Here is a 16955-nt window from a genome sequence, read left to right on the forward strand (position 1 = left end):
ACAATATTGATTTATTGGGTCCAAACTTTATCACAAGGCAAGGAGCATCTCCGTGTAAATGTGCATGTGTCTTCTTCACTCAGTGATTATGAAGTCTAAGAAGTCCTATTAATTCCTTGAAAAATTTTTTTTTCATTTATTCAGCATATATGTGTGCGTTTGTGTGGTCAGAGGACAACTTGGCAGGAGTTGGTTCCCTTCTACCATGCAGATTCTGGGAACTGAACTTAGTCATCAGCCTTGGCGGCAAGCACATTTTATCTGCTGAGCCATCTAGCTGGGCCGTGGCCCACAATTTTCCATATGGAAGCTGCAGACCTAGACAAGCTGCTGCTGGTGAAATCTCAGGGTCTAGGAGTCAGAAATCAGAGAATTCAGCCACCCTGTGTCCCTGTACCGTTTTGGTTCATTCAAGCCCTGGATGGGCTGGATGACATCCATTCACATTAGGCAAAGCCATTAGTTTTTCCTCAGTTTACCACTTTAAATGCTAATCTCTAGAAACATCCTCACAGACATCCAGCAATATTATTTAACAAGATATCTTGGGGCATGGTGGCTCAAACTGACACACTAAAATGGCCCATCACACCCCGGAATAAGGATGGAGAGTCTGATCTATGAACAGCAGAGAGATCAAGAAGTGAATTGATCATCTTGAAGTCATGCAATGAACAATGAACGCAAGGACAAAAGAGAAGACACAGGTCAAAGGAGATCTTAACAAGGGGAGGACTGAGGCAAAGAGACCAGAGGACAGAGATGTATGTATGCTTTACTTTGGCAGTTTTGGTTACAATTACTTGTTTGTCTGGTCTGAGAAAATTTGGAGGGAGCCATGCTAGAGGTGTAACTGAACTGAGGTAGCAAAGCCTCCAGGGCACAGGGTAGGCCTCTCCAAGGACCTCGGCTGAAGGAATTTGCTCTTTCAGGGCCCAGGGGGTGGCTTCTCTGTGGGTTACTCCTACTTTATAGGCCCCAATTCCCACAGTCTAGAATGTCCCTTTCTCTTAGGACGGAAACCAGAAGCTTCAGCCATCCGTCTCCAGTCAGGTGGCTATACTGAGGCATTTTGGTTCTGTTAGTCACCTTCAAATTAGGTTTCTGTTTACTGAAAAAATAAATAAAAAGAAAGAAAAAAAAGGAAGAAAATGAAACAGCAAAATCCACACTGCTACGCCTACGAAGGAAAACCTACTGTGAGGAGTCTGGCTTTGTATGAGGAGTTGATGACATCGTGTGGTTTATAACCCTCTTTCGCACAGTATCCCCTGAAGGTTGAAGCCCTCTCTCCCCATATCCTACCTATCCCACGAGGTTCACCACCCTCCTCTAGTTCCTTGTTCACTTTAGTCCCAAACTCTCCCATCTTCTAAACTCTTGTCATTTGCTTTGGACAGAGAATGTTAGGATGGCTTATAGTTGGAGTTCATAATATAAGCACTTTGCTGACGTGTACGGTGCCTTTTTCCCCTGGTGGATTGCAGATGAATGTTCATAGGGTTTTGTTGATGTTTGTCTCTTTTTTTAAAACCGTGCACAAACCTACTATCATTAAATAGTACCCCATCCCATTCACCAAAGAGCAGAGAGGTCTCCTAGTGCATGGAAAGTTCCAGTAAGAATGAAGAAATGCTTTTGCATTGATTTAAAAAGAGAATACGTAAGGATTGCTTAGAAAAAGTTTTAGCACAAAAATTTCAATACATGGGAAAGAAAAAATAATAATAAAAGAGATAAAAGATACACCATAGGAGACATAACTCCTTATGTGACAGATGGGTGAAGTGAGGTATGGAGTGGCCTTGGCGTCGGGCCCCCGAGCCCCGGAGAGGGAAGACTGAGTGAACCCAACATCGTGGGTACACGTGAAAACCGCCCCGAAAACTCTAGCACCTCCCGCCTCGCAGCCGGCAGAGCGGACGGCGGCCACGTGACACGGCTTGTCCATCACCGCGGAGGGCGGGACTCAGAGGACGGTCCTCGCTATTCTCCCGGTCCTCCAGTAGGGAAAGAGGAGCCTGTCACGGTGGGCGGGCCAGACCCGCCTTCTCCGCGGCGGGGGCGGGCTCAGCCGTCACCCTCCAGTGGGGGTCCGGGTGAGCCCCGACCGGCTAAGGCGAAAGGGCGAGGCACACGTCCGTCAAGAGCGTCCGCCAATGAGAACACGCGCTGCCCGCAGCTCCCGCCCCCGCCTCGGATTCCCGGCGCGCGCGTAGCCTTCCCTCAGGCCGCCGAGGCGGCGCCCGCCCGCCCGCGCTTCCATCCGGGTTCTCGCGCGCTGCTCTCTCCCGGGCGCGGCGGTGGAGGGCCACGGTGGGGGAAAGGCCAGACCATTTCCCGTGGCGGCAGCGGGACGCCTTTATCCGCGAGCTTGAGGTGGGTACTGCAGCGTGAAGGCGAGCGCGGGGACGTCGCCATTTTTCCCTCCTCCAGACTCCGCGGCGGCGGCAGCGGGCGGCCAGGAGGGAAGACTTGGGGGCTGCCGCGCCGCACCCTGAGACCCGTGGGATGGCCTGGGCGCCTCGGGCAGGCGGGTGTCCCCGGGGCCGGTGGCCCACGGATGCCGTGGGCCGTGGGGCTCGGGCGGGGGAGGGGTGCCGCGTGGCCGCTGGCCTGCCCCAGCCCCCTCCGCTTCCCGCCCAGCTCCTCGGCGACCGGGCGGGGGAGGGGGGTCATTCTTCACATTCCTCACCTCGCCCCTCCCCCGCCGCTTCAATCAGACTTGCGGCGGGCGGAAGTCCCGCCCTCTGGCTCGCGCCGGTTGGCCGGGGCTGCCTCCCCGCTGTGGCGTGACTGGCTGCGGACGTAGCCGGGCCTCTATGACGTCACTTCCGCCGTCAGGTTTGTGGGCCGGGGAGACCTTGGCTTTGGTGGGGGGGTTGGGATGGAGGAAGGTAGGAAGGGCGGGGGGCGGGGAGGGACGGGGCGGGAAGGCGCTGGCAGGGAGGGAACGGAGAGCCAACGCTGGCTGCTTGCCCCTGCTCCGCTCGGCCAACTGCGGCCTGAGGGCCTGGAGCAGCTGCTGGGGCTGGAAGATCGCTGCGGCGGCCCGTCCTTGGCCAGGGGGAGGGGAGCGCGAGAGCGGGAGGAAACTGTATCCCAGGGGATGGGGTAGGAGAGATTTGCAGCTCGGTGGCACCGGAAACGAGGCTGGCCTTTTGACTGGGGAGGCTGCAAACTCTTGGAAGCGGGTGGGAGAGGCCAGCTAAGAAACTTCTCTCGCGGCGCGCTCTTTAGTGGAGGCAGGGTGGTAACCTTTATGCCCTTGGCCAGGACTGCCCTTCGGTGATCCCGCTTGTTAGTGCAGGGTCTGTGTCAGAGGTGATCGTCTGTGTTGTAGTTTTCAACTTTTTTGTGTAGAAAGGATAATTATCAAAGGGCAAGGGGGGGGGGCGGAGAAAAACTTTAGGAACTGAGTTAAAATGGAAGACGATGACAGATTGCTTTTTTTAACTGTTGAAAATTGTTGGCACCCTGTTTTTGAAGTTTAAAATATTAGTGTTCTTGTTTTTGATTGCCTGATAATCTTGTGAAGAAAATTGAACAAGTTAAACAATTTTTTATAAGAAAAGTTAGTTTAGCCGGGCGGTGGTGGCGCACGCCTTTAATCCCAGCACTCGGGAGGCAGAGGCAGGCAGATTTCTGAGTTCGAGGCTAGCCTGGTCTACAAAGTGAGTACCAGGACAGCCAGGGCTACACAGAGAAACCCTGCCTCGAAAAAAGCCAAAAAAAGAAAAGTTAGTTTAATACAGATTTTTCTGCATTCTGGCGTTTCATTAGGTTCTGTCAGTTGAAGCAGTAATATTTGGGGAATTTGAAATTGTTAGAGAATAGAAATCATCCAAATTAAGTCGGGTCTGAAAAGTGTTTTCAAAATTGTGTAGTTGGGGCGTGCATTTTACCCTATGGGTAATTTTATTGTAGAAATTGATAGTTTTGTAGACTTGAAGCAAGCTGTGCCCTCCCCCACTATAAATTGAAGTTGTGCTGATTTGAGACTTAGTAATTTTCAAGCTGGAAAGATAGAGGAATGCAAAACATGTGGCTATAAAGAAGGTGTTGGCACACAAGTTAAATCCCAGCACTCAGGAGGCAGAGGCAGGTGGATCTCAGAGTTTTGAGGGTAGCCTGGTCTACAGAGCAAGTTCCAGGACTGCACAGAGAAACCCTGTCTCAAAAAAAAATTACTTCAGATCACAGAGTGAAGTATTAAAACAGATGGTCCTGCTGGAGTTGTTGCTCAGTGATAGAAAGCTTGCTAGTCATGCCTGAATTGGTGGGTTGAGTTTCCAGTACTAATAAAATAAAATGCTCATAATAATTTAATGTTAGTCTCATCTAGATTTCTTGAGGGTCCTGGGAAATGTCCCTAGTAAACCTCCAGAATTAAGGAAACTAATTGGTTTAGAGAATAGCATCCTACATACCAATTTATTTCAGAAACTAATGTTGCAGAACTCAGTGTGAGTGTACAGATAGATAAGTGGTTGAAGGCACTTGGCATCATAACTGACAGTGACCCAAGTTTGAATTCTTGGGACTCACCCACACGGTGGAAGGAGAGAACTGACTCCAAGTTATCCTTCGATGTCCACATTTGTGCAGACATAATACAAAATAATTGAAAAAAAGAAGCCTTTTTAAAATACTACAAAGCCAGAGCTGGAGATGTAGCTCACTCAGTTGATAAAGAGTACTTGCCAGCCATGCCTCAAGCCCTGGGTTCCATCCCCAGTACCTGCCTGCAATCCCTGCACTGTTAGAGGTTATCCTCAGCTACTTAGAGGGTTCCAGGCCATCCTGGGCTGTATAAGACCCTGTTTCAAACAAAGGAGGCTAGATAGAGGGAAGCACCACCAATGAATGTTCCAGATAATGTATCCTGAGTCAACTTTAGTATGTGGTGATCAGAAACTTTTAGGGAAATTAAAAACACGAAATAATGTGCTAAATCAGCTATGTATGTTAGTTTTCCTGCAAAGTACCATTTTGTGAGTGGCAAAAATGGTTAATGTCCTCCTGAAGGGCACATTTCCTCTCTTAAACTGATCTCCAAGGAATAATAGAAACACCTCTTTGTCATATTCCGTGAAATGTGTAAAACACTGCTCCCCTCTCCCATTTAAGTGTGTGTAAGTTGGGAAGTATATTTTGGCACTCAAGGTTAGCAGTATTTCAAAACTTTGAATGTCTTTAGAAACCTATAAAGACTATTTTTACTAATTGTCAATGTTTTTTTTTTTTTTCATGTTTTCTCAGGACTAGAGTAATGGGGGTAAAGGGAGCACCTTACATGGTCCTTGAGTTTGTGGGTGTTCTGTGCATTATATAATCAAGAGTAGATTGCATTAACTAGATATAATGATTTTGCCTTTTTGGTACCTAGAGTATTTTACATTGCAGCAGGAGTATATTTTAGTTACAGTGTGTGTACCATTTTGAGATATTCCAGTTTCAGTGTTGGTAATTGTTTCTTAATGAATAATGCAACTGTGATGCATTATTTAGCTACTTTTCAAAAATTCATATTTGCTACCTGGATATGTTTGTCTTAAAGATAGACAAAACTTTTCTGGTTCTCCAGCTTTATGTCAGAAAAGACATTTCCTAGATACAAGATAGATTTAAATTCTCTAAGGCAGCGGAAAGGTACTTTTGTTACTTTAGGATTATTTTGAGACATTTTAGATAATTTGTTCTAAATTGATATGTATAGTGGATATGGTTAAGGAGCATTTTGTTTAACTAGTTACCCAGTTCTATTTCTCCTGTTAAGATGAAGGTACATTGAAATCCTGAGAAGGACTGACATCATCTTAACTCATTCCCCATACCTTTTTTTTTGAAAAAATAAAATAATAAATCTGTTTTTGCTCTACGCATCCGTAGCTTGCATAGAACTCAGATTTTTTTTTTTTTTTTTTCTGCCTCTGCTTCCCAAGTGCTTGGGTTAAAGGCATGTGTCACTGTGCCAGGTCCCATATCTTGTTTTCTTTTGGCATATGTGATTGACAAATGCCTAGAAAGGAACTTAGGTTGAGTTGCCTGTTAAGAATAGTTAATTTTAGCAGGTTGTGCAATCTATATTAAATATCTAGATTTAGGTTAAAGGTTATCGGCTGTTTAGGGCTTTTGAGTGTAGAGAAAGAAGGTAGGAGATTTTAGAGTCAAGGAAAAAAAAATCTATGTAGAATGATAAATAGAACAAGTCACCCAGGTTGGACCTCACTACCTTTCCCAAAAATGTTTACACATAATTTAGGCTTAGAGAAGAGTGTATGTGGGGATAGCATAGAGCTTACATATTCTCATATAATTTTCCAATTTACAGTGGAAAACTTAAAAAGGAGCATTGAAGACTGTCGTGGCATTGATTACTTTTTAAACAGTTTTCAGAATTTAATTAGTTATGCTGACTTAATAAAAAGAATGTCTTGAGTGTCTGCCATATGCCTAAGAAAGGAAATGGTCCTTTTGGGAACTGTGACCTAGTAAATACTTTGCTATTTAAAACTTAACATGGACCTCAGGATTAGTTCAATGTATTTAATAAATGGGGTGATAGAGATCTTGAAATTGGGTTAAGTTTGATTAAAGAAACAGGAATCTAGAAAATGTCATCTTCTATCAATTGCTCATAAACTTACCATTGCTAGAAATACTGAAAGAAATAGAAGAGTTTGTTGAGCAAGCATAAGCATCAACAGTTTGTTCATATTCACTTGAATATTTGAGAGAGAGATAGATATAGTATTCTAATTTTGAATTGTGTATAATAAGCAAGTGAAATTGAAGGTCAGACTAGAGGAAACATTTTTATTTTACTCTTTAGAAAGTTGGACCCAGGCTGGGCGTGGTGGCGTACGCCTTTAATCCCAGCACTCGGGAGGCAGAGGCAGGCGGATTTCTGAGTTCGAGGCCAGCCTGGTCTACAAAGTGAGTGCCAGGACAGCCAGGGCTACACAGAGAAACCCTGTCTCAAAAAAACCAAAAAAAAAAAAAAAAAAAAAAAAAAAGAAAGTTGGACCCAAGTGAATTTTTTTTTTTTTTTAAGAAAGAAAAAAGTAGCACTCTGAGCTACTCTACCAAAACCCTAATGTTACAAAGTCACTTCTGACCTCCAGTTAGTGTTACATAGTTGCCAGTTGTCTTAATTTCTAAATGCTGTTAGATTGGTTTTCTGGTCTTTATCTAACCTTGTTTTTAACTATAGATTTTAGTTTCCAATGTTTACCCTAATAAGTTCTATGTAGCAGACCAGGAGCAGTTATTACTAAAAACCAGTTTGTGAATATAATATTCAGGAGTTGAAGGTTAGTATTAATTTGTGAACAACATTATCTTTTATGTTAATATCAGGCAAGTATAGAGAAGGGTAGGAGAGTTTAGAATTATAGATACTGATTATAAATACTGAGTGTGGTGGCTCATGCACCTGCCAGTAATCTCAGCACTGGAAATCTGGAGCAAGAGGACTGTTGTTGAATTTTGGGCCTGGACTGGGTTAAGATGTCTCATACATAAACCAAAAAATACTAAGAAAAATCTCTCGTTGGGTTGGAAGAGGTGAAAGTGATTCTGTGTAGTAGATTTCTGTCCCCCTTGTTTCAACATAACTTAAAAGAATACCTTGTAAATTTTTAAAATAACTTTTCTAGGTTATATGTAAGTGTTTCACACGCATGTATGTCTGTGTAGCACAGAGGTCAGAAGAGGGCATTCAGTCCCCTGAAACTGGTGTAATGAATGGTTGTGAGCCTCTTTGGATGCTGAGAGTTGAACCTGGTTTCTCTGCAAGAAAGAAGTAGTGCCTGGAACTGCTGAGCCATCTCTCCATCCTGGGAATTGTGTTACTAGCTCTTGTCTTGAATTACTCAATTGGCCTGAAGAAACAGTGTTAAAGCAAGCATGTTACACTCATCAAGATTGAAAAATCTTGTATTTTAGGACTGAGTATTTCTCAGTGCCAGAACACTTGCTTAGCATGTATGAAGTTCTGGCTTGCCTTTTTTAGCACCATTTGTATAGGCACACTCCTTGAAAGATTATAACATGTTTAAATTTTTTGTGCAATGTTAGGGGTTAATCTCAGGATCAATATGCTAGGCAAGCATCTATCATTGAACCACACCCCCAGCCCCAAGCATGCTTTAAATGAGGAAGTTGGATTGAGGTTGGTATTAAACTTAAAACAGAGAGCAGTCTTAAATCTTGGGGATTATATTTTATGGAGGTTTGGCATTTTTAAAAAAAGATTTATATGTATGCATATGTGTGCACACAATCAAGATGGATGTCCTCTTTTGTCCTCTAGTTCCCTGGAGCAGGAGTTAGAGGTGGTTGTGAGTCAATGGTGCCTTCCTCCGGAAGAGCAGCAAATGATCTTCAACACTTAGCCATCTTTCCAGCCTTGGGTTTGACTTTTCTAGAGACTGATTATAAATGTGTATCTTGGCATTGTAGAATTGAAATGCGGTCTGGAGTAGTCTGTTGGTAGTCCTGTCCTATTTGCTCCAATTTGGGGCAAGCTCTTAAACTTATTATGATCTTTTACTTAAAAGTATGAACTTTTACTTAAAACGATGGAAGTTTGGTTTGGTAGTAAATAATTGCTTCTTTTCAGAGATCGTTTGTTCATTGTGTTAATATTAAAACTGACAGGCTAGAAAGGCTAAATTGTATGAGGGTTCAGTTTGAAGTGAATGATTAGAATTTGAGACATGTCTTCTATATAACTTTCAAATAATGCTTCTCTGAACATTTGTGTATAGAATTTTTGTGTTCATTTTTCTGGAGTGTATATATATATATATATATATATATATATGCTTAGGAAAGTTGCTAGATCTTACGGTAAACTTTTTTACTCATTAAAAAGCAGTTCTGACCATCTTGGCATTGTTAACACCAACAGCTAATTTTCTAACTCTGAACACCAGTTGTGGTCAGCATAGATGCCATAAGATTGCCTGTCCTACTTCAGAAGCTATTATAGTGTTAGGATGCCACCTGAATTTAAACTTAGTGGCTATAAATTCACAGGTTTCCCATAACTCAACTTCGTAGGCTCAGTAATTTGCTAGAATAGTTCCTAGAACTCAGAAAAAGGTTCCTTATAAACCATCACTGGTTTATTTTAAAAGATATGTATAGTGAGGCCCAGAATGTTTCTTAACAGGAGTCTTTTCGTCCTGGTGGTCAGAAGCCAATCTTGCATGAGGCTGTTTCTAGATTGAAACTTGCTGAAATCTTTTTTTTTTTTTTTTAAGATTTATTATATGTAAGTACACTGTAGCTGTCTTCAGACACTCCAGAAGAGGGCGCCAGATCTCTTTGCGGATGGTTGTGAGCCACCATGTGGTTGCTGGGATTTGAACTCTGGACCTTCGGAAGAGCAGTCGGGTGCTCTTACCCACTGAGCCATCTCACCAGCCCCCTGAAATCTTTTAAGAATGTTCATTACTTAGAGGCAGGATTGGTTTACATCACTGGCCATTCTGTGATTGAGAAGTGAGGCTGAAAGTTCTGACTGTGTAAGGCCTTAGTTTTCCTGGTAATCAGCCCCCAACCTGAAACTGGGCCTCTGGGCACCGGGGATTTAGATATACTATTTCAGGATCACTAATTTGAGTCCAATACTAACTTAAACTTGTATTTGATGATGGCTCAAATTCTTAGTGAATTATTAAACTTAAAAGTAGCTTTGCCATTTCACTATTCTCAACAACAGTCTGTGAGATGCTAGTCTGTGTACATCCTTGCTAGAGCTTACTAATATCTTAAAAATGTATGTGGTGGTCGGAGGATGGCTTGTGAAAATCAGTTCTCCTCACCATGTGGATCCTGAAGATTGAATTTAGGTCTTTCAGGCTTGGCAACAGGCAACCTTATTCTCTTAATATCTCTAGTCCTCATTACCTTTTTTGATGGGTAGCTTTAATGGGTGTGTGTTGTCCTGTTTTGAATAGGTATATTCATAATGACTAAAGAATGATAATTTAGATCTTTCCTGTACTTAGTGGGTATTTGTGTTTATGAGCCATATCTTTGTACTTACACTGTCCTTTCATTAAGTTAACTTAATGCTGTTACTTCTGTCCGTGGTGATAGGAGACTCAGCAGATAGTCTCTGCTTCTAGATCAGTAGCTGTCTCAGCTCTGGTAAAATACCTCTTGCCTGGATTTTGTTTTTTGAGATTGGGTTTTAATTTCGTAGCTCTGTTTGGCCTCAAATTTACAGCAGTCCTCTTGTCCCAACCTCCCTGGTGCTCTTACTGAAAATCTGTTGACCTTGAATATGGCTTTATTTTTTTGAACTGTAGCTTATATGACATTGAATCAGTATGTTCTTGCTTATCTTTGTAATCTTTACTATTAGGTCACTACATAATTCATTTATGTCTCATGAACATCTTTTCCTACTCTTTGATAATTTCATGTATATTTAATGTGCCCATAATTTTGGCTACGATATCACACACCAGCTATAAACTTTCATTTGGTCATTTCATACTGGTACTCTGAAAACTAGGTTTTTGGATTGGGGACATTTAAGCTTCAGTATTAGACAGTGGTAAGAATGTAATTTCTAGATCTTGTTACATATTGAATTAGAGGCTTATAGCCCGGGTGTATCATAATATAATGAAACTACAATATAGGTCATATATGTAACTGTTCAGTTAAACTTCATGTTCAAATTAAAGTAGTGAAAATCTAATATTTTCTTTTCCCTCATTACACAGGAAACCGGAATTACAAAGGAGAATGGCTTCTTGTGATGCTCAGCTGTGATTACTTTCAACATTCACCCTGGATGTTCTCTTCACTGTGGGATGAGGTAGTAGGTTGTATAGTTTTAGGGTCACACCCACCACTGGGAGATAACTATACAATCTACTGTCTTTCCTAAGGTGATGGAAAAGTCTGCATTCATGGGGTCTCATAGGAAACCAAGAACAAACTGCAGTGTTTTAAAGTATATTTTGCCTTAAAAGCATTTGCTTATGCTATGCATGCTTTTTAATTTAACAAGTAGATGATGGGAATGGGCAAGTTTTTACTTTATATTCTGTGTCAATGTAAATGAAGGTTTAATTTTGATTGATGATGATGATTTAATGTTAACCTTTCTTGAAAGAGACTGATGCTTATTCCGGAAGAAAAAATTGCTCTATCAGAGTGAGGTAGTAGATTGTATAGTTGTGGGGTAGTGATTTTACCCTGTTTAGGAGATAACTATACAATCTATTGCCTTCCCTGAGGAGTAGACTTGCTGCATTGTTTTTATCTAGAGGATATTATAAAACATAGGTGAATTCTGACCTTTTGTTTTATTTTACAGTTCATTTCCTCAGTGCAATAAACATTGTTATAACATTTTAGTGTTCATGTTTAAAGAAATTTAGACAAATATCTGAATGGGAAAAGTAAGTATCTAGGACCAGGCCTTTTGGGATTATTAATAGATATATTGTTTTATATTTCTGTTATACATGTCCAGAGAAAGATGTCACAGGTAAATGGGCATACCAACTGAAAGGGTACTGCTGGACTAAATTGAAATCTGGTTATTTTATTATCATACTTAAAATGCTGTATTAATATTACTTCACTGGTATATTGATTTGGACAAAGGAAAGAGGGGCTCTGGCTTCTGTCTTAGTTCTCCTAAGGCCTCAATTTTACCCACAAGACAAAGGAGTCACCCAAAACTTGAGTTAACAAAGCCCATAATTGGTAGCTTTAAAGAAAATATGAGAGGGGTATTTAAAAAGGTGACTTGAATGTTAGCATTAGCAGTGTTGATGGGCTCATGTTTCAGCTTTTTCTAGTTGGACCTTCTAAGCAAGGCCAAAAGCTCTAGGTTTTAACTGTTTGCTGTAGTAAAGAGGGGGGAAAGGCAAAACGTGGAAGCAAGGGCAGTTATATCTAACTATAATTCAGTGCATTGGTATAGTCAGTATGATCTTTTCATGAACAAAACTCGTTTGGATAGGCTCAGGTCAAGTGATGTATCCTGAACCAAATGTAAACTTTCTATGTAATAATCTTGTGTAGGTGGACACTTTGGAAAATTTGGTGTTTGTTCTAATTTCCACATACAAAACATTGACCACGTTGAGGAACAGGTGGGAAATATATACCAAAGATTCTTTAAGATTAAGATTCTTTTTGGCTTAATCTTTTTGCTTTTTGGCTTTTTCTTAAGTTGACTGCATAACCTACCTGTTGAATGTATTGCAAGTAGCCAAGGAATTTTGTGACCCCTTATTCCTCCAGCATGGATATCTACCAGTTTGAAGTTTTGTAACATCCTTTACTGAGGCCTGGGGATGATGATTTATATTTTAGTTATTAATTGCATGAAGACTAACATCCTTATCATACCAAATAGATGGAGTTTGGAGAACGGGTGTATTTTGTAAAACCACTGAAGTGATAGAATCACTTAAAACTGGTCTTTGCCAGTGGCAAAAGTCATGACCCGAATTTGCTTCTGTTTTAATTTTAGGCATCAAAAATTGAAATAATGGAGATGCTAGTTATAAGTGAGAAGTATGTGGCCAGTAAATGGCAAAAGCTTTAGGCTCATTTGTTTGACTTGATAAGTAATTTTCTGGTTACCAAGAGGCCATGAGAGTTGATATTTGAAGTTTTGATAATTGTTTTAAATAAAATATACAGTGGGCTGAGTGTTAGAGATTGTTGGTTTCTTTTTTAATCCTCTGATGTAATTGGATTAATTTTTAACATAACCTAAAAAATTGATTTTTAATCGATTGCAATTTTTTTGGCTTTTGCCAAGATCACATGACCAAGAACTTTTAAGAATATCAAGGAATTCTAAGTGGTTGAATTTTAAATAACTAAAGGCCTGATTTAACAGGTGTGTGAAGTGCATCTGCCAAGTAGAAGACCAGCAAGAATAAAATGGGTTCCTAGGAAGAGGTAGTAGGTTGCATAGTTTTAGGGCAGAGATTTTGCCCACAAGGAGTTAACTATACGACCTGCTGCCTTTCTTAGGGCCTTATTATACCAGCATACGTTTCCTTTCTACCTTGGGTTCCTGTAAGCAAGAGTTCTTCGTGCAGTGGTTCTCGTAAGTGGGAACATTGCAGGCCTTCTGAAGACAGTATTTACATTGATGATTAGTAAACAGCATTGCACTACATCAGTCATCTAATGAGACTTTGAATTTTCCAAAGTAAATCTTAGTTGCTAATGTATCTTACATTGGGGTCACTGGGAAGTTTTGGGAAGCAGTTTTCATATTCATCTTTTACTTAATTTTCCTTTTCTGTGACATGGGGAGGAACATCAGCTATTCCCATATTATGTTTGAAAGAAAGCATTTAACAAAATCTTCGGGATATTTATTTGGCTTTAACATTAACTGTAAAATTGATGTGTTTTCTGAGGTTTGGGAGGTAATTGTGTTAAGTGGCTCAGTACAGCATGCAGCTTGACAATACAAATGACAATGGTTGCTGGGTTAGTAGACTAACATTTTCAATAAAAATATGACATACTTAAACTTGTGCTTTTCTGTTTTGTGCTGAGTCTTCCTCACCCAATAGTATAGCTTAGACTGGCCTTGAACCTGAGATCCTTCTATCCCACTTCTCAATGCTAGAATTACACTTGTGGGCCACTATATCTGACACCAAATCATCTTTTTAGGTATCTATTATAACTTTACTTTCTTTTTTTTTTTTTTTTTTAAGTTGCCAGTTATATATTTATAGAAAGATAATCCCCTGGCTTTAAATAGATATGTACATACAAATATGAACAAACTTAAAAAAATACAAACCCTTGGCTAACAAGGGGGCCTCTGGGAACCCCTCTATCCTTCCCCCTCACCCAAGGGCACAGGGCATAAATCTGCTTTTTAAAAATTAATTAATTTTGGCACAGGGCATAAATCTGCTTTTTAAAAATTAATTAATTTTGGCCATCCTTGCAACAACAAGCCTGAAGTTAGGTGTCTTACCCATAAAGTGAAAGTCAGAGGAAAAAATCAGTTTCCACTCTTGAGTTCTGTGTCTCCAAAATTAGGGCTACATGCTTTTTCTTTTAGCTAGTATATCAGGGTAAAGGGGGGAGGGGAACCCCTGATATGGGTTTAAGAAATAAGATACACTCATTTAAAAGGGGGTGTGTTTCATCTGCTCTTAAGAGCAGATGATAAGATAAAGGCATACAGCCCCCAGAGAAATCCCCAGTTCCCACACCTCAGAAGCGTACTGTCTGGACTAGGTCCAGCCCCTAAGTTTGCTCTAACCACCTCCTATTTCTTTGGTATTGTCAGAAAACAAGATTCAGTTCCTGGGTGTTGGGGAAGAGGGAGAAGAGGTCATGGGCTTCCTCTAAGTACTGAGTGAACAATTTATGTTTCCCTTTTTAAAGTATTTTAAAATAAATCAAATTCCATCCTGTGCTGTACACAGCCCTTTTGACTCCCTGACATTGATTTGAGGAAGGAAGAGAAGGGGTGTCATCGTTGAAAGGGCCGCCTCACTTTCTTCCGCCGTTTAGGTTTGGCTTCTCCCTTGGGTACTGAACTGTTGGGCCTAGAGGTTGAAGTGGTCCCAGGGCCAGGGTGAGGTGCGGCAAAGAAGTTCCCATTGGACATTGGCCCCGGAGGTACTTGAAAGATCCGGCTCAAGAAATCCTGTAGGTCAGCAGGAGGGGACTCTGGAGTGGCCCTCTGCCGGCCACTGGTGCCCGGTACCCGAGAACCAAATGAGATGTGGTAAGGAACTCTGTGGGTATCTGGGGAGATACCCACACGCTGGCATCCAGCCCACTCTGTGATGTCATACACCTTTCCATCCATCAGTGCAAAGTAGGTGATCTTGAGGCCCAGCATGCTCGACTCTGCCCAGAAGTCTCCTTCCTCAGCAGGATGCAGCCTGTTACACTCAGCACAGTATCTGGCACTCTTGGGTTCCCGGTCCATTTCAAACCTCCTATGCTTTCCTTGGCATCTGCTGCACATCATCGTGTTCATTGCCTCCTTGAGGTCATCTTGTAGCTTCGACAGAAACTCATTCACTGACCGGCTGAGCTCATTCTCTGCCATTCGTTTCATCTCATATTCCTTCCGCCTCTCCGGGTTGCTGACAATGTCCCAAGCTGCCCGCAAAATTTTGAAGGCCTCCTCAGCCCGGGGATGGTGATTTTTATCAGGATGGACCATTACTGCTAGCTGCCTATAGGCCTTCTTTAGTTCAGTGTCAGAGGCTGTAGCTTCAACCCCCAGCACATGAAAAGGGTTTAGTTCATCTTCAGGAACCCCAGCCATGGTCAAGAGTCGGGCCACTTCCTCTTCAGGCTGGCAGTATCGTCCACTAGCTACTGGTGCATTGCCCTGTTTCTTAGTCCTCTGCTTGACCCAGGGCAGCTCCTGCCAGCCCCACTTACCAGCTGCTGCCATGGCCTGCTATCTTTCAGCAGAGTCAAGCAATGATGCAAGGCTGGAGAACCCAGCCAAGAGAACAGCCGGGCGGTCTTATCCCTCCAGCCTAACCGGTTGCCCAGTCCCACCAAAAACCTCCAGCCCAACTGTAGACATCCCAAAAAGAGGGCAAGAGCCAGGAGGAGGAAAGCACCCACTACCCTAAGAATACGGATGAGCAGCCCCGCCACACAGAAGAAGCTCTGGCTTAGAAACTGGAACGTCACGCGGGTCCAGCCCCCCAGTCTCCTGGCCCAGACCCCCACCCAGACTCGAAAAAGGTCCAGGTCACTGCCTTTCAGCTTCCTGCATGCGTAAATGAGATGGCCACAGGTTTCCACATACTCTCCCACCAATACCAGAAGTTCAATCAGCCACCAGAAGCCTGCTTGTCCAAGCTGACATAGTTCCTCTACTCCCCACAGTCCCAGGCCTCTGCGCTTATCTGTCTGACTTCTTTTTCGGGCCAGCCGATGGCGACCTGGGGCCTTGGGTTCTCTGCGTCCACTATCCCGAACATCCTCCTTGATCAGAAAACGGTGCTTCTGCCTCCGGGACGGGGGTTTCTTTCCACTGGACACACGTGAAAAATCACTGGGAAATTTAAGAGGTTCCTCATCATCATATTCTTCTTCCAACTCTTCATCTTCCCCCAAGGCTGGAGAGGTGCAATGGTGGCAAAGGCTGCCAGAAGAGCCATCTCCTTCCTCGGAGTAAGTCCCTTCGGGGACCCCAGAGCTTCCCTGGCAGTTACAAGCAGATGGAATGGAAAGAAAAGAAGGACTCCCATCCTCCTGGTACCCAGTCTCATTCTCTCTTGAGAGTTCCTGGTCCACTCCTGACTCTTCTGAACCTGTCTCGCTCTCATCAGGGTAGCCTCCTCCTCTAGGTGGTCCTGGACCCCTTGGAGGACCATGGCTTGGATCCGACCAGTGGGCTGGATTTGGAGGCTGTGTGTACTTAGGGCCGGAGTGCTCTTTGAGGCATCGTGTACCATTAGGAGCAGTCTCTGCTGAGTCCCTGAGTCCTGAGAATGAAAGTATTTCGGGGTCCACAGAGGATCCTGATGTACTGAGGGAGGAACCACCACTGCGGTGGGCTCCACACAACCTTCTTTCTCCCGGGTGCTTCTGGGCCATGACCCCGGGACTTCCTGAGGATTTTAGGTCACTGCCATCATTGCCGGTGGTAACTCCTCCCTCCTCAAGCAGCTGCGCCTGAGGCCAGGGGGAGCTGCCAGGGGGAGCTACAGGAGCAGCTCCCCCGGCTCCGCCATAACTTTACTTTCTATTAGTGTCTACTACCATTATTTATAGATGTATTACTAAGGTTAATTCAATATTTATAATTTCCTGTTTTGTAAATGTCCGTGTGATTTCATATTATATATGATTATAAATGTAGCTACATTTCCATACACCTTTGAGTCTTTTGAATTTGCACAAGCAAATACTACCTTGCAAATACCACTTCCTCAGTATAGTTCAAA

At 42.7% G+C, this 16955-nt stretch overlaps 1 long non-coding RNA gene and 1 pseudogene across 1 annotated transcript; one reads left to right on the top strand and one right to left on the bottom strand.

The window, feature by feature from the left end:
• The first annotated feature begins 2219 nt into the window (after nt 1-2219).
• Nucleotides 2220-13540, top strand: LOC147001009 (uncharacterized). The gene is made up of 2 exons (XR_015045433.1): nt 2220-2379; nt 10749-13540. It is a non-coding gene; the product is annotated as an uncharacterized LOC147001009 (long non-coding RNA).
• Nucleotides 13541-14026: 486 nt separating this feature from the next.
• LOC147001010 (dnaJ homolog subfamily C member 14 pseudogene) lies at nt 14027-16645 on the bottom strand (annotated as a pseudogene).
• Nucleotides 16646-16955: the final 310 nt, after the last annotated feature.

The sequence above is a fragment of the Mus caroli genome, unplaced genomic scaffold, assembly GCF_978045245.1.
Source record: "Mus caroli unplaced genomic scaffold, Mus_caroli_1 scaffold_15, whole genome shotgun sequence".
NCBI classification, from domain to species: domain Eukaryota; kingdom Metazoa; phylum Chordata; class Mammalia; order Rodentia; family Muridae; genus Mus; species Mus caroli.